We start from the raw sequence: 19,231 nt of genomic DNA, 5'->3' as shown, positions 1-19,231 counted from the left end.
CTTCCAAATTGTGGTCCAAAGCAAGCCATTACACTTGAACATAAATCTCAAATTTTTTTATAGGAAAAACAACTTTTGAAGCATGGATTGGCATGCAATTAGAAGTCACACATTTCCACATTTTTTTATCTCGCGCATGGGCTCATATTCTTGTAGAAAATAGGAAGGATTTAGAGCCTAAAATAAAATAATGCATCTTTGTTTGATATCTAGATGGTGTAAAAGGATATAGATTGCTATATCATTCAACATAAAAGCTCTTCATTGAGAGGAGTGTCTACTTTGAAGAAAGTACCCTACATGCATCTAAGGAACAACATACATAAACTTGTGTGCTTCCTCTTGTAGTAGATCTAAATGATGACGCATCATGTCATTCAAATCATATTTCATATTTTATTTTTGAAGCTAATTTAGAATATCATGTGCATGAATGTGAATATTCAAATTCCCAACCATTTTAGACACATAAGTGGCACCTCATGAGTGATCTCCTGGATGGTCCTGCCATGAGATATCAACTTGAAGAAGCATGTTGATCCGTAAACTACCGTGGATATTCCACTTGATAGTTCGTCACAATAGATCTGATAATATTATATTAAAAATCTGAGATTCTACACTATTACAATTTTATTTAATTTCTAGATCTGTAAAATTAACTGTAATTAGTGCATGCATGTAAAAGTAAATCAAGCAGAAAAGTAAAGAATGAAAAAATAAGCTCGCACACCCATAATACACAATAAATGCTCTCTGGGAAACCCTTTTGGGAGAAAACCCAGCTAGAAGGTGAGGCTGCTTCGCTCTCTTTCTTTACCTGGAAATATGGCTACATATACAAAGAAGTAATGTTGATGGCCCGTGGGATGCTATAGTGCATAGATCCTCTATGTGTGCTCTACCCCCTATCTCTCCAGACTATCTTTTCTCAACTATGGAACAAAATGCTCTCAAAATAATGGAATGTCTCTCCCTCCTAGTGCCTCGGTTATAAGACAACCCAATAGCCTACTAGTGGTTAAGTTTGACTACATAAACTCTTAACTAGAGTTACAAAATAGACCCTTCTAGAGTCTTTTACATCACAAACACGTGGCTAGCCCCTTTTCCATGAATAATGGGGGCTGATGTGGCATCCTCCTAAACTATAGGTGTGAAAACAGGAAGGTCAACTTCTGAGTGGCATAACTTTTGCATACGGAATTCTTGCGTTGTTGGAAAGCTCCTAGTGTGTAGAATAACATAAAAAGATGACACATCTTAGCAGCAGAGTTTTACCCCCAAAAAAAGTCAGTTGATGCCTCAAAACACTCCCAAAAGGTTTCAGACCTCGTTTCACCAAACTGGGTCCCACCGGTAAAAACAGTCCCGTGAGTTTATTCCTCCACTTTTTCCACTCCAAATGCATCGAGATGCATGAGAAACAATATAATGACCCAATTCAGATCACACCTCCCCATTTTGGGAGGCTTTTGGTCCCAAAATTCTTTTATTGAATGAGGTGAGGAAATTTTCCTCCACCTTCTCTCTGGTGTACCACTTAGCTTCCCCTAGAAGTTGTCCCTTCAACCCAATCTACCAAAGGTCTTGTTTCCCTTGTCATGTAGTTATGGACATCTTCTGCAAAATTGTATCTTCTATCAACTCTTCTTGAGCGTCTAGTGCCAAATCCTCCACAAAAAGTAGGACTTGTTCCTCTTCCTGATCTAGCATGGAAGGCTCATAGAGTTTCAAATTCTCTACATTTACAACTGAGTAAATGCACATATATGGTGGTAAACTGATTCAATATGCATTATCACCCACCTTTTCCAGCATCTCAAAGGGACCATACCTTAGAGCCTTGATTTTCTTACCAGGCCCCTGCAGCCTCTCCTTGTTCAACTGTAGCCATACTCTGTCTCCCACATTGAATGATTTCTTTGTTCTGTGTTGATCATGCCTGGCCTTATACTTCACCTGCAACTTATGCAGTGTTTCTTGTACTTGTAGATGGATCTGCCTGATCTTCTCTATAATTTGTTCATCCCTCAAAGCATCTCCTGTAATGTCTTCCTTCACTCCTCCTTGTTGCTCATATGCAATATCTAAAGGTGAAGGTGGAAAATATCCAAAACAAGTTTCAAATGGGGACTTTCTTGTAGAAGTGTGGACCGCTCTGTTATAAGAATGTTGTATATATACCATATTTTCATCCCAGGTCTTCAGATGCTTCTGGTTGTAACCCCTCAGAAGCTGCACCAAATTCTTGTTGACTGCTTCTTTCTGCCCATCTATCTGTGGATGGAATGTTTTAGATCTCTTCAACTTTGTGTCCATCTTCTCCCACAGTGTAGTCCAAAATGCACTGAGAAATCTTGTATCCCTGTCTGAAATGATGCTCCTTGGCATCTCAAAGGGTACCCAGACCTGTCCAAAGAACAATTTTGTTGCTTCTTGTCCGTTGATGGTATTTTTACATGGCATCAGAACACACATCTTGTTGAACCTATCAACTACCATGAATAGGTAGTCATGTCCCTTCCTGGTTTTCGATAAACCTCCCACAAAGTCCATGGAAATGCTTTCCCAAGGATGAGTAGGTAAAAGTAAGGGATGATATGGACCCTATTTCCTGTTGTTAGGCTTGCTGGTACAACAAAGCATGCATCCTCTTATGAACCTAGCTACTTGTTCTTGCACCTTGGGCCAATACACATACCTCTGCAAGTTGGCCATGGTCTTCCCTACACCAAAGTGCCCTGCAACCTTGGAGGTGTAAGCCATCGGATCCACTGGTCTTCCACATACCCAATGGGATAAAACTGTGACTTAATGAGGGTTTTGAAATTCTCCCACTTAGTCATTAGAGGTTCTCCCTCCAACCTCAGGGTTTTCGTATGGCTGTCCCACCAAGTCAGTGCATGGCCCTCTAATTTCAGCCGCCCGAATGAGATCTTCTGCCCTTCCTAGATCTGATGGACACTGAAATAAACTTCCATTTGTTGTAACCAATGGTTCAACTTCAGAGCGTCGATTTAGCTATGGTATGGCTTGATATCGACTTTTTCTTCCACTTTAAACAGGGATTGGTTCACAACACTTGAACTGAGTTGATCTTTTATGGTTTCTTTCTTCGGTTAGTTATTTGTGTCTTCTCGATCTCCTAGTCCCCCTTCTGATTTGTCCGACATTCGAACCCCCTTCTTCTCCAAATATCCCCATCTTATTGCTTAGGGCTGCCATGAGGAGGTTGACATTGCGGTTTATATCTGTGACTTGTTCTTCCAGTTGCAAAAACCTCACCTCTGCATGATCACAAGGTTCGTTCACAGATTCGTCGCCCATGATTAGGGTTTTATCATTTTTGACCTCGTCGATCTAGATCCTTGCAATCTCCACAAAATACCCAAAAAACTTTCTCTGATACCAAATGATCCGTAAACTATCGTGGATATTCCATTGGATAGTTTGTCACAACAGATATGATAATATTATATTAAAAATCTGAGATTCTACACTATTATAGTTTTATTTAATTTCTAGATCTATAAAATTAATTGTAATTAGTACATGCATGTAAAAATAAATCAAGAAGAAAAGTAGAGAATGACAAGATAAGCTTAGACACCCATAATACACAAGATATTCTCTCTGGGAAACCCTTTCGCTAGAAAACCCAACTGGAAGGTGAGGCCACTTTGCTCTCTTTCTATGTTTGGAAATATGGTTGCAGATACAAAGAAGTAATGTTTGTGGCTCGTGGGCTGCTACAATGCATAGATACTCTCTATGTGCTCTACCTCCTATCTCTCCTGGCTATCTTTTCTCAACTATGGAACAAAATTCTCTCGAAAGAATGGAATGCCTCTTCCTCCTAGTGGCCCAATTATAACACAGCCCGATAGCCTACTAGTGGTTAAGTTTGACTACATCAACTCTTAACTAGAGTTAGAAAATAGACTCTTCTAGAGTCTTTTACATCAAAAACACGTGGCTAGCCCCTTTTCCATGAATAATGGGGGCTGACGCGACATCCTCCCAAACTATAGGTGTGAGAACAGGAAGGTCAACTTCTGAGGGGAATAAATTTTACATACAAACTCTGATTGACGTGATTCTTGCATCGGTGGAAAACTTTGTGTGTGTAGAATAACACAGAAAGGTGTACGCCATAGCGACAAAGTTTTACCCCCAAAAAACGTCATTTGATGCCTCAAAATGCTCCCAAAATGTTTCAGACCCTGTTTCGCCAAACTAGGTCCTGCCGGTAAAAACAGTCCTGTGAGCTGATTCCTCCACTTTTTCCACTCCAATTGCATCGATATGGATGACAAACAATATAATGATCCAATTCGGATCACACCTCATGCATTGACATCTAAAAAAATATTTATTCCCACAAATTGGTACATGGTTCTAGCATCTAACCCTCAAATTTATGCAAAAGTTGCAAGGAATCCTTTTTGGGAAGCAGCTGTGGACAAGGAGTGCAACTCCCTTGTTAAGAACCAAGCTTGGGACTTGGTTCCATTCCTTCAGAATGTAAATTTGTCAAATGCAGGTGGGTCTACAAGACAAAGAAAGTAACAAATGTACTTGTGAGAAGATACAAAGCACAGTTGGTGGCAAAAAGATTTCAGTAGGCTCATGGCATCAATTATGATGAAACCTTTGATCTAGTTCCTAGAATGGACTCTATTCGATTAACTCTTTCCATTGCAACAAAAATAAAGTGGGAGATTCACCACATAGATATGAAGAATGCATTTCTTCGTAGTTATCTCAAAGGGGAAACTTACATGGATAAGCCACAAAAGGGTTTGTAAAGAATTAATTTTTAATCTAACTCAAGAAGTTTCTCTACAACCTCAAGCAGGCACCTAGTGAATGATATGCTAAAATGAATTCCTATTTACCCTCTCAACATTTCATTTGATGTAAATATGATCCAAATGTTTATATGCTAAAAACATCTGACTCCTTGCTCATCATAATGCTCTATGTAGATGATCTACTAATCACAGGTAGTTCAGCCTCAACCATTTTTGCAATCAAAACCACTTTGCATGATAGGTTTTCTATTGCAGATATGGGTCTATTACACTTCTTTCATGGACTAGAAATCAACTATAATGATTTAGGGATCAAAATTTCTCAGTCCAAGTATGCAAGAGATCTCTTAGTTCTATTTAACATGACATTACTACAAGACAATGATTACACCTTTCTTATCAGGGGTACGCCACGAGGATGGAAAGGACACACTATTCGTTGATTGCACAATGTACAACTAGCTTGCGGGTGTCTCCTCTATCTCACTCACTCTCATATGTCGTAGGCATCACTTCTAAACACATGCAAGAGCCACATGAGTTGCATCGGAAAACTTTCAAGCACATACTCAAATATGTCTAGGGAACATTAGCTATAGGATTAATAATGCAGTGGGTTGTACTTTGGATCTCATTGGCCACAATTATTCAAATTAGGTTGGCAATAAAATTGATCGCAAGTGCACTTCAAGATATGTTCTTGATTTGGGCTTCAACCCCATTTGTTGGTCCAACAAAAGGCAAACCATGATTGCTTTGTCATCAACAAAGGTCAAATACAAAGGTGCAATCAACATTTCCATTCATGCCATTTAGTTTCAAAACTTTCTTATTGATCTTGGATCCTATTTCATTGCCTAACTATCATCTAGTGCAACAATCAAATCACAATAAAGTTTTATATAGATCTAGTGCAATGACAGTGAACAAAACACATTGAGATCCACATGCACTATATATGGGGATTGGTACATGATGGGGTCATTGACTTGTAGTATTTTCCCACTTCTGAACATACTGTTGACATCTTCACAAATACTTTCACTAAGTAGAAGTTTCACTTTCTGCGAGACTGCCTTGGAGTGAAGACCACAACTGCCTAACAACTTTCTTTCTTTTTCAGCATTGTATTTTGAAGGGGGATTTGTTCCCATGTGGTTTTCCCTATTTACTTTTCTTGCAACTATTATATATTACTTAGATGTATTATAACATGGGTACCTTACATTACTTCTTAGCGTGACCCATTCATTTTGTTCTCTCTAGCAGTGGTTCAGGGAAGCGCTGGGGGGAAATTGGAGATAACATGCACTTAATTGTACTTCAGTTAGCTAGCGAGTGGAGTAATGAATGGAAACCTTGTTATTATCACCAAGAGGGCACTCCAAAAGTGCATGCACGAGTTCTATTAATCTCCACTTGCATGTGTTGAGAAATGGCAACAAGAAATTCCAGTTTAATTGGTCCTTGAATTAAATTGTGAATTAAAATCGAATTCTATCCTCATAGCAACTTGTAAATAGTTAATTAAGTTTAATTGACTTAATTAGCTTAGGAATTTCGAGTTGTAAGTCTTTCTGTAGTCCTGTATATGTTATTCCTAAATTTTAGGAGTCTAGGATGAGTTTATTTGAGTTGTAATTAGATAACTCAATTTGACTAGTTATGGACAGTTAAACTAGTTCTAACTATTGGTGGAACTCGTAGAGGATTAGTAGTGAGTTGGTGCACTAGTGCGTCCTCGATGCTACTCCAACTAACTGAATATTCCCTCATGAGAAACTCATGCATGTCAGTTCAGAGAAAGACCTAGTTGAGACTAGATTGCAGGGATAGTGCACTATCAGTTGTAGAGTGATCTGAGTTATACAGATCATGCATGCAATCAAAAGAGGACCTAGTTTTGGATTGCACAGTTATGGAAGAAGGAATTCCAAATTAAATATGGGATATTCCTCATAGGAATTGCGCAAGGAAATATGACCTCAGTAGGCAGCAAAAATTGGCTAAGTGTTGGTTAGTGCGGGTTTGTGAGGTAGAGAGTTGATCATACTTGTGCGGAATTGTTCTTGTGAGAACAAGCTTTGTATTATCACTCAAATTTCTGAATAATGCAATAGATAGTCAGTATTTTGAGCAGTGGCTTTCCCCAAAGAAACAATTGTGTAATGTGTCTTTGATTATCTTCCTCTTGTTGATTATTGTTTTCATCGATTCTTGGTTTCCGCTTTTTAAAGAATAGAGTAGATTCTTGCCTTGCGTTTTAGTACATTACATGAGCTGTGAATCTATAGGAATATCTACATGGTATTGAAGCTGAAGACAATATATTAGAGGAGATTTCGAAGTTTTTAGTTTTGGGTTACAAGTGAAATTCAAATTTGCAATACATACTTCAGATCAGAAGATGGCGTTCTATGGTTTGCGGCTTGAGTATGCCTTGGAAGGAAGCTCGAATTATATAGCCTGGAAGGACATAAAGGAGGTTGTACCGGAAGATAATGGATTGAAAGAATTCGTTGATCAAGACATTCCTAAGCCAACAACATCGGATGCACATAATCTATCCAAATGGAAGAAGTGTGTGGCAAAGGTAAGGCAGATAATCCTTGAGGGAGTTCGAGACCACATTGTCTCAAGTTTCCATGGGAAGGAATCTTCGTATGCTATGTGGAAAGAATTGACAGACCTATTTTAGAACAACAGTGACCATAGGAAGTTGGCACTGAAAGACAAACTTCGAAAATCAAGATGGAGAAAGACAAGAGCATTCCAAAATACTTGACCAAGTTCACTCACTATTGTGATGAGCTTGGAAGTGTTGGAATAATTGTTGTCAAGGATGATATGGTGAGCCTAGCTCTCTTAGGCCTTCCCAAGAGTTGGAATAGCTATCAGGACTCTGTCAATGGGAGGGAGAAGCTGCCAGATTGGGAACGACTGTGGTCGGATTTGATGCAAGAGGAGATCAAAAGGAACACTAGAGATGGTTCCTCATCAAAGACTGATGATGAGGAAAATTGTGCCTTAGCGAGTAAGGCAAGGAAAGGGAAAGGGAAGGCGTCCCATTCCAAATCGGATTCTTGCCATGGAGGTAAGAAGAAAGACATGACGAAAGTTAAGTGCTTTCATTATCACGAGCTGGGCCATTTTGCTACAAATTGTCCACTTAAGAATTCCAAGAAGAAGTCATTAGGAGGAGTGGTGGGTGAGGCTTTGGCCTCTCAATTCGAATTGGACTTTACTCTCATTACATGCATGGTGTCATCAATGATGGGTAGTGTATGGTACCTTGACAGTGGAGCTTCATTCCACATGATTGGTGACAAGGACTTGTTCAGTGACCTGGAGGAGAAAGATCTCTAGATGCATATTGAGATGGGTGACGATGGGAGGTATAGTGCTACTAGATTGGGCATGGTTACTTTTTAAAGGGAGTAGGGTGCTCCTCTCATCTTGAGGGATGTTATGTATGTGCTCGGGTTGAAGAAGAATGTAGTACCGGTTGCTATGCTTGAGGATATAGGTTATGATGTGATCTTCTCGAAAGTAAAGGCATTCCTTTGACACATAGCCACGGGTCAAGTAAAGAATATAGGGATTCGATTTAAGAATATCTATAAGCTGGAGGTAGAGGATCGTGTTGTTTTGAGCACGAAAGTAGAGAAGGTGCAGAGCCAAGACGTTGGCGAGTTGTGGCACAAATGATTGGGCCACTTGCATCGTGGGGTTTTGAAAATCATGCAACATATCTCTATTATTCTTCCCAAAGGTACGCTTGAGCAAGTCGATACATGCAAAAGGTGTACTTTGGGAAAATACACCAAGGCTTCCTTTCACGACAGAGATAGTTGAGCAGACAAAATTGTAGAGCGAGTCCATTCAGATGTGTGTGGACCATTCTCGACAGCATCCATGACCAAACACAGGTATTATGTTATATTTGTTGACGACTTTTCTCGTAAATGTTGGATATTTTTCATGCAGAAGAAGGATCAAACTTTTATGAATTTAAAGCATTGGTTGAGAAAGAGTCTGACAATAAGGTTAAATCTCTAAGAAGTGATAACGGTGGTGAGTATGTCTCAAATGAGTTTAAGAACTTCTACCCAGCAAAAGGGATTAAACGGGAGTTGATGGCACCCCATAACCCACAACAAAATGGGGTGGCCGAGAGGAAGAACAGAAGCATTGCAGGGGAAGAACAGAGGATGTTGCATGATTAGGGCTTACCACTACACTTGTGGGTTTAGGCATGCAACACAATAGTTTATATGCAGAACTGCAGCCCGCATCAGATACTTGGGATGAAGACACCAGAGGAGGCTTATTTCAGTAAGAGGCCAGATGTTGGTCACTTCAAGATTTTTGGGTGATTAGTATATTGCCATGTGACAAAAGATGCACGAAAGAAGCTTGAGCTGACAGCAGAGTTGGGGATATTTGTGGGGTACACTTATACACCTCACAACTATCGAATGTACCTGCCAACCAGCAGGATGACAGTGGTTCACAGGGATGTATGATTCAATGAGGAGAAGGCCATGCGAGTTTCCATTGAGAGGGATCTTGAGCTACATGTAGTTGAGGAGCTTTTAGATCCTAATGTTGAGGAGTTTCAGATTGGTTTTGATCCGAATCAGATCCATAAACGACTGTCATAGAACCATGACTGAAACAGGTCGAGCAAATCTCGAATGAAATCCAAAACAGCCATCGAAAACACCCTAAACCAGTGGCCATGGCAGCCGGCGCAAAATGACGAGGACCTCGGTCTAAGCGCGCTGATTGAGGCCCATGGAGACTGCGCAGGAGGTCGATGAAGCCCCTGGGAGCCCCGGAATGGGAAAAGGGACTGATTTCGATGTGCGTTAGCTGGGAAAAAAGGGTTGAAATGGTGAGGCTAAGCACTCGGTCATGTTGGGAGCCAGAGGACCGTGGGCGGAGAACCGAAAAGGCGCCATCATACGACAGTGGGACCCACAACCTGGAAACCGGCGGTTTTACCCGGGGTGCCCTTGAATAGTAAGAGGTTTTGGAAAAAGCGGAGCGAGCACCTTCAACGATCGACGCGTGGCAGCGGAGGTGAGAGAAAAATCGCCGTGATCGCGCGTTATTGGTCGAGCAAGTCAACCATGCTCGGCGTGCGAATGACGTTGGATCTGGAGGAGCCCAGATCGGATGGCTGAGATTGTGCCCGATAAACAGAGTGGAAATGACAGGGAATTAAGCTGCGATTTAAGAGGATTTGAGATTCGTTGACCACCACGGTGGAGAAAGCAACGAATCGACGAACAGGCTGGCGCTGTTCCATTGAGGACACGTGGCTACTTCCAAGCATTCATGCTGACGCCGAACAAGGAATTCCAAGCACACAGGCGACAGGCGAATTGACACAGGCGGGAGAGGAAACGAACATGCATGGAGGCCGAATGGTTAAAGCCATGAATAGAGATAGTGAACAAGAGCTGGAAAAAAGAGAGTGAAGAGACCAAGAGACCAAGAGAGACAATGAATAGTGAACCCTGAGAGGAGGACTGAGCACAGAGAGCAGTAAAGCCAAGCAGATGAGACAGAGGGCCAAGCTGACCACAGGCAGCATCGAGCACCAGAGAGCTTGCAGAATCAAACCTTCCCATAGAGGAATCTATCCGGATTGAGCATCACAATTGGCTCTTTCCACTGTAGACCGAGGGTCACAGAGCTGGTAGGAAGAACAAGAGTCTGTGTACTCCAAGTGGCTTGGGGAATCCAAGAACCACCCTGCCAAGCAAAATCTGCTTCAGGAGAACTCACATTGAGTCCCTGTATTGTAATATCTCTGCTCAAAGACATAATAAAACAAGGCCACCACTGAAGCTGGACCGGAGATGTAGCCCTGGAGAATAGGGTGAACTCCTTATTAAAAAGTGTTTGTGTCTTTGTGTTGCTTACTGTATTTCTCTGCTGTCTTTCCATTTATTTTCTGTATTGGCAATCTGATCGATCCGTTGTTTCAATAACACAGAACACACACACTAGCACATGGGTCTGTAATACCTTTTGTTTAATAAATCTTCACTGAGGTCACCCATAGGGTGATTATCAGATCAGATGTGGAGCAGCCACATTTAGAGGATCTAAGAGTGGAGACATCCACTCAGGCAAAGTCTTCTAGAGATAGGAGAAAGCGCACCAGAAAGGCTGACATGCTATTGCATGATGCACAGGAGAATGTGGGAGCACCCACATCTCAGCGCAGACAGAGGAGGTCACCTGAGAGGTACACTGGATACATGTCTCTTATGATTAAATGTGTTGAGACAGAGCCATCTTCCTTTGAGGAGGCAGTGTGACAACTGGTTTGGGTTGATGCCATGGTGGAGGAGTATGACTCCATAGTTCGTAACAGTGTTTAGGATGTGGTCCTTGGACTGGAGGACAAGTTAGTGGTGAGCTCTCGATGGCTTTACAAGGTAAAGCAAGCTGCAGATGGTAATGTGGAGAAGCATAAGGCCAGGTTTGTGGCCCATGGCTTTTCACATGTAGAGGGGATTGACTATGATGACACCTTTGCTCCTATTGTAAGGTACTCATTGATCAGATCTATATTGGCACTATCAACGCATATGGGTTGGAAGATACATCAGATGGATGTAAAGACAACCTTCCTTAATGGCACGATTGAGGAAGAGGTGTACATAGAGAATCTTGAAGGTTTTGAGACCTTCGACCATGATTCACATGTGTTCCAGCTCAAGAGAGCGTTGTATGCGCTGAAGCAAGCACCTCGTGCTTGGTACACCATGATCGATAGCTACTTCACTGGGTTAGGCTTCACCAAGAGTGAAGCGGATGTGAACCTGTACCACATAGTGGTGGAAGGGAAATTTTTAATCATTGTGTTGTATGTCAATGACTTGATTTTGACAGGTGATGATCAATTGGTCAAGTCTTGTAAGGAGGACCTTGCAAGAGAGTTTGAGATGAAGGACATGGGGCTCATGCATTACTTTCTGAGCATGGAAGTATGGCAAGGTGATGGGGAATGTTTGTGTCTCAAGGCAAGTATGCCAACAAGATACTCAGGAGGTTTCGCATGGAGAGCAGCAAACCCATGGAGACTCCTCTAGCAGGTAGCTGGAGGAAGGAGGATGCTACTTTAGGGGAAGTAGTGGAAGCTACTATTTGTAGGTAGCTTGTGGGTTCACTCATGTATTTGGTGAACACACGATTGGATATGTGTTATGCAGTTAACCATCTTAGTCAAGCGATGGTTAGGCCTACCAAGTTGTATTGGAAGGCAACAAATCATGTGTTGAGATACCTCAAGGGCACTACTCAGTATGGATTATGGTACATATGGACAGAGGGAGTGAAGCTTCAAGGCTTCACCGATGAAGATTGGGTAGGGATTCCATCCGACAGGAAGAGCACATCAAGAGGGATCTTCAGTATTGGGTCAACGACAATTTCTTGGTACAACAGGAAACAAAGATTAGTTGCACTCAGTTTGGCAGAGGCAGAGTACATGGCTGCAAGTCAGGCAACATGTGAGGCCATGTGGATGAGGAAGATCATGTTTGGTGAACAGATGGATCCAACTGTGATTTATTACGATAATAAGAGCTGTATCAAACTCTTTGAAAATCCAGTTTTTCATGATTGGTCCAAGCATATTGATATCCGATATCATCATCTCGGAGATTGTGTATTGAGGCGGTTTATGTTGTTGGAGTATGTTCCCACAAAGGAGCAAGATGCTGGAATTTTGACAAAGATACTGTCAAGATGTAAATTCGAGTTTCACAGAGACAAGATCGGGGTAGCTGATAATCCCTTTATTGTTGAGAGGGAGTGTTGAGAAATGACAACAAGAAATTCTAGTTTAATTTGTCCTTGAATTAAACTGTGAATTAAAATCGAATTCTATTCTCATAACAACTTGTAAATAGTTAATTAAGTTTAATTGACTTAATTAGCTTAGGAGTTTCGAGTTGGAAGTCTTTTTGTAGTCATGTATATGTTCTCACTAAATTTTAGGGGTCCAGGATGAGTTTATTTGAGTTGTAATTAGATAACTCAGTTTGACCGAGTTATAGATAGTTACACTAGTTCTAACTATTGGTGGAACTAGTAGAGGATTAGTAGTGAGTTGGTGCACTAGTGCATCCTCGGTGCTACTCCAGCTAACTGAAGATTCCCTCATGAGAAACTCATGCATGTCCATTCAGAGAAAGGCCCAGTTGAGACTATAGTGCAGGGACAATCTACTATCAGTTGTAGAGTGATCTGAGTTGTACAAATCATGCATGCAATCAGAAGAGGACCTAGTTTTGGATTGTGTAGTTATGGAAGAAGGAATTCCAAACTAAATATGGGCTATTCCTCATAGGAATTGCGCAAGGAAATATGGGCTCAGTAGGCAGCAGAAATTGGCTAAGTGTTGGTCAGTGCGGGTTTGTGAGGCAAAGAGTTGATCATACTTGTGCGAAATTGTTCTTGTGAGAACAAGCTTTGTATTATCACTCATATTTCTGATTAATGCAATAGATAGTCAAGGTTTTGAGCAGTGGCTTTCCCCAGAGAAACAATTGTGTTATGTGTCTTTGATTATCTTCCTCTTGTCGATTATTGTTTTCATCAATTCTTGGTTTCCGATGTTTAAAGAGTAGAGTAGATTATTGTCTTGTGTTTTAGTACATTACATGAGCTGTGAATCTACAGGAAAATCTACAACATGATACAATTTACAGAAGACTGCAACCAATTATCTAGGAGTAGGTGCCAATTTTCTTCAGTGCATGTTCACATCTCTTTAGATTTCTACTATATTAGTTTAGCCATGTAAAATATATTTCATTGAATTGTATTCACTCATCATTTTCTTTTTTCTGTATATGATATATTTTTATTTTTATTTTTTTCTCTCAATTTTTTTCTTCTTTCCCATTTGCAAGTTTTTTTCATTGTTTTCTAGCTAGATCCATTATGTGCAAGTTCAACTACAATTTTACGCATATTTTCTTTTCTACCCCTTTTTGTAGAGCACACGATTTTCAGCTGACTAAAAACATTGAAGGCGATGCCTCCCCTTCCTCCTCTTGCAATTTATCTAAAGCCCCTCTTAAAATTTCCCAATTTCTACACTGAAACGAAAGTCCCATCCACAAATCCACCAGAAAGGTCTGGCGTGTTCATGAAAATTCTCCTCAATAAGTGCAATTGAGTAGAACAAGGTATCTCAAAAAATTTTAAACATTGCAATTGCTTGCTTTGATTCAAATCGGTCCACAATTGTGAAGAAGCTTAGAAGTTGTTAAATGACTATGGTTTGAGCACCCTTGTCTGGATTTGAAAGGTGTCCCTTTGCAGCCTAAGATTTTATTTTGTAGATATGAAAGAAACATAAAGTCTAAGTTAAATTTCCTTAGGGATTTCATGAAGGAAGAGGATATCACCAAACTCACTTATACTAATACAAGGTTTATTGAGCTCACGAGGATAGGCTAAAATCTACAATTTCAATGCTGTATAAATTGAGTCTTAAAGGCATAGCAATATCATAATTATTGGCAAGGTGGCCCTACTTGATCATGGCTATTGGCAAAGATGTTATGGAAAGGAGTTCGGAATCAAGAAAGGATAAAAATATGTTTGTATATTCTTTGCAAGAAATATTGGGATTAGGTAAAGAAAAAATAGGTCGAAGACAACTGTGTTTGAGCTTTTTAGGTTTATTCGAAAGGGAAATTTCAACTTTTTTGGTCGATGGTTCTAGGACTCTTAGAGGAAAAAGTGAAACACAATGTGGATTTTCCAATGCATAGTCATCCTCGATTCTATTGGATATTTACCATGGTGGCAAACTTGATCATTAACAAGGAGAGGCACAATGACAATGTCTCATTACAACAGATTCAATAAATTTCATCATTAGCTTTAATATGATTCTTTTTGCATAATTTTTATTTTTAAAGTTAATTTCTTCAGTGAATATTTTTTGTGTACTATTTTTCCTTTAATGTTCTCTTCCATAATTCATATTTAGCCTTTTAATACGTTTTTATTATTATTGTACTTTAATTTTATTTTTAAAACAATCTCCATCCATCAAATTTTCCATGTGTTCTATTTTTTTCCTTCTATTTGAAGTTATCTTCTTCACTCAGAGAACCTGTGAGAAATGAGATTAAGTTGAAGTTTGTACATCAACGGTCTACTTTATAACAATCTTATAACTTCTTTTTCACACGAAGAGTCCAACCAAAAGAGTGCTTGTAAGATCCATGTTATACCATTGCCATTGAAGAAAAATTAGGTGCATATATAAAAAAAACCAATGATAGTTGCAAAGCAACATAATTCCCACCTCTACCAATAAGTAATTGCTTAAGGCATTGCAGGGTTCGTGTTTCGTCGTTTTTTGAAAATGCTTTGTTTCCACAATTGTTTATGCAATTTGTCATTATTCCTGCCTCCACACATGCTTCCTTCGCATTCTGCATAATGAAAGTCACCTTCACACTCCACACAATGAAAGCTTCCTCCACACCTCTAAGGAAACATGATAGCACGACTAAGAAAAAGCAGAATCATGATAAATTGGGACCTTTTATGGAAGGTATCAATGGGTGGTGGCAAACTTGCACATTAGGATTTTAGAATTGTTGTAGTCATGTGGTGAATTTATTAGCTATGGGCTTTAGCATCCCAGACTCCTTAGGAAATATCATGCCACTGCCATTTCTTCATCTACAAGAAAATCAATTAAGCAGAGTTCTACCATCTTCTATAGGATGTCTGGTAAATCTATAGGGCATTTCGCTAAGCAATAACGATTTCGAGGGTCCCCTTCCACCTTCTTGGTTTGAATTCTCTCCCGCTTCCACACACTTCTTCCACTATGTCAAGTTTAATAATCATCCCTTTTTCATCTCGAGATTTACTAGAGTGGATCGCTTCTTAGACAAGGGCTATCTTATCTACAATTTGTTTGTTTCCCATAAATCTTTCCTGGTTTTCTAATATCAACTTTGATAAGAGAGGCTTGATTCACACTGCTATAATTTTAGAAATAAACTTGTAGGACATATTACAAAGGGAGATAGGTCTAAAACGAGAGAAGGAGGAAGGATTGACCTCTTTTGGGACCAAAGCGAGAAAGGATGAGTTAATACCCCCTCCAATATACTTATGCTTGATGGAATAATCTATCATTCTACAAAGGTCAAATTTAATGATATCCCAACATTGCTGATAAAAATGTGCTGAGAAGCCCTCCAAACCTGGAGCTTTATTTGGGTTAAAAGAAAGCAAGACATTCCATACTTCCTCTTTCATAATAGGGAATAGCAAAGCCTCATTATCCTCTTTGGAAACCAAATGAGGAATATTCTCTAGCATATCACACACAACATTGTCCTCCTAGCTACCTGGTTCTTCATAGAGAGAACATAAGTGATGAACAACCTCCTCTTTGATTTGTGAAAAATATGAAATTAGTTTCCCATCCATATAGATTGAATTTATATTATTTTTCTAGGTTCTCCTTGTGGCCTGATAATGAAAAAAAATTGTATTTTTATCTCCTGCTTCAAGTTACAAGTTATGGGATTAAAGTTTCCATTCTTCCTATTCTTCTCTAAGAGCCTTGTGATATTTATCAAAAGTTACTTTTTCCTACACTAGGAGATCCATGGAAATGGGGAGCTACTCCATTTGTTGTTTACATTTCCTCTAACCGATTTTTATGAATAAGAACTTGATTTTTTAGATTTGAAGCATTTTGCTTGCCACATTATTTTAAAAACACTTTTATATCTTTAATTTTTTGTTCCCAAATAAAAATTGGAGAACCTGTTATCCATTTCCCTCAAGCTTGTAGGAAAAGTTCCTGAAATCCAAGGTTATGAAGACACAAGGGATTAAATATGAAATATAAAGGGCCATAATCCATTACAGGTTAAATTTCTAAAGAAATAGAGCAATTATTAGAACCACTCCAAGACAATATTTTAGAGGAAACTAGCAAATTTTGATTTAAGAAAGAATTGGATACAAGAAAGCGATCCAATCTCGCAGCTATGTGACCCAAGCTTATCCTTCAATTACTCCACATATATTTGTTTTCTTGAGGCTTGATATCTATCAAACCCAATTTATTGATAAGGTCTTCCATCTGCTCTTGAAAAGGGTCTCTAATTGGGGATCCTCCTTTCTTTTCCCACAAATGGAGAGTAATGTTAAAGTCACCTTCCAAAATATCACTCCAATTTGAGTCCTCAAGCATTTGCAAGGAAGAACAACCTCTTTTTTTTTCTTGACAATGGATTGGCATATACATATTAAAGAAACAACATATCTTTTGAGAATGTAAATTCAAAATTATAATCTTGAGTCAATGAATAGTAGATTTACAAAAGAGAGAAAAATTATGAGAAGGTGACATAGTGCACAAACCTCCTAAGGCTCCATGATAATTTACTATATGAAGTTCACATCCTTTCCATAAATTTGAAAATTTTCAGAGAACATCTTGTTATCACAATTTAGTCTCCTAGAGGAGGACCAAGGGTTTGTTTGTTTTTTTTTTTAACCAGGCTCTTAACTATAGCCATTTATTTTTTGATCTTAATCCTTTGCAATTAGAGGAGAGGACTTTCGTCATTTACTTGTGGATTTAAAGCCCCCTTGTATAGGGTTAGGGCCACTTCTTTTTCTAGTTTGCTTGAAAATCTTCAGGAAAGTTGCTTTGAATGACCTTTGGGAACCCAACTCTTTATCTTTTTGTGTGTGTGCAATTCTCACATCTTGATTTGTTCATCGTCCCACTTTCTTGTGTGGTTTCTTGTATTTTCCCTTTCACCTTCTGAGTTTTCATCTACCAATCCAAAGACAAAAGATCCTTGTGAGATTCTTGTATTTGTGGGGGCGTGAAATACTTCCTCCTCCTCCATTTTGGCTTCTTCCTTCGTATCAATATGTTCCCAAATAGGGATATCCTCTAAGGCATCTCAACATTTTGGCCCTTAGAGCTCGCACATTGAGAGTCTGCCAAAGAAATCTCCCAGTGGGTCAAATTTGGAATTTCCCCATCTTCATCTACTAGGTTCAAGGCTTCAGATTTATCCCCTCTCGGGCCCTTGAGCTTACTTTATGAAGATCCTTCACTTGTAGTGACCAAATTTTTTGGAGAAGAGGGGGCTTTATATCCCGACCCATTGGAGAAGGTTTTGCAGTTGCATTATATTTTGAAGCTCCCTTTCTTCATTTTAGTTGTTGCCACTGATCACCCTCTTCATTATTTTTTTGGTCTCTTCTATCTTTGGACATCTATGGGAAAAATGCACATGTTCATGGCAGATCTTACATTTGAATGGCAACTAGTCATAGTTGACCTCTTGATAATGAGTCCAATTGTCTAACTACAAATCGGTTGCTATTGGTAGCCCCTTATCTAGATCCATTTCAACACAAATTCAAGCACATGTTCACATTCCTTCTTATGGCTCAACCCCGACCCAAAGCATTACCAATATTCCCGAAGGTTTCCTCATTCCAACAACGAAGAGGAAGATATGACAACTTAACCCAAACAAGTATCGCTGGTGGTACATCATTTTTTGGGTTAAAATCCAGACTCCAATGATCCAAATATGAACCTTGAGCTCCCATGAAGTGTAACAACCCCAAGTTGAAATTCCATGTAATAAATGGGCATTACAAAAGGCAAAATAAAACCAAGGTCATGGGACACGTATTCCAAGATGAATGAAGGGAAAAACATTATATTGGGGTCCGCTTGTGTTTAATTATTTATTGGCTATAGAAATTGGCATTGACATTAGCATTGGAGAAGGCAAAGGGAAACAAATGGCAATTTAATCTAATAAATAAAGGAAAATGAAAGAAATTCCACTTCAACAAATGGGGAAGAGGAAGAGGCAACAAAAGGAGAAAAATAGTAAAAGAATATGCAGGCAAGGGAAAATGAAGAAAAAAGGAAAAGAAAAGAAAAGAAAAGAGAGAGAGAACATTCTAACACACTCTTGGACATTCTAACATTCACTTGGACAAGGAGAGCAGACCAAGAGAGAGAGTACTTGGACACAAGGAAGACAAAAATAAGCAAGCAAGTAAAGCAAGGGAGCACAAGAAGAAGATTGGACAACAATAAGCAAGGGCATAAATCAAGCAAAGAAAGGGCAACCAACAAGGGGATTTTTAGGTAACAGGTTGTATGTTTGATTATCTTGCTAGGATGTGAATGCATGGTTTATGCATTGATTTATTGGTCATGTTTGTTGTCATTGGCATGGGCTTTTCCTGGATTGACAGTGATGCACAACCTTGCCTTGTCATTTCCTAGATAGCCATGAGGTAGTGGGTTCCTTATGGTTGAGCTTTGGATTGCTGGTGGATTTGGATTCGGT

Source organism: Pinus tabuliformis, chromosome 1_2 (genome assembly GCF_031772625.1).
Source record: "Pinus tabuliformis cultivar Carrire ecotype Pingquan chromosome 1_2, CPIR1, whole genome shotgun sequence".
NCBI classification, from domain to species: domain Eukaryota; kingdom Viridiplantae; phylum Streptophyta; class Pinopsida; order Pinales; family Pinaceae; genus Pinus; species Pinus tabuliformis.
This window is presented reverse-complemented; position numbering follows the sequence as displayed.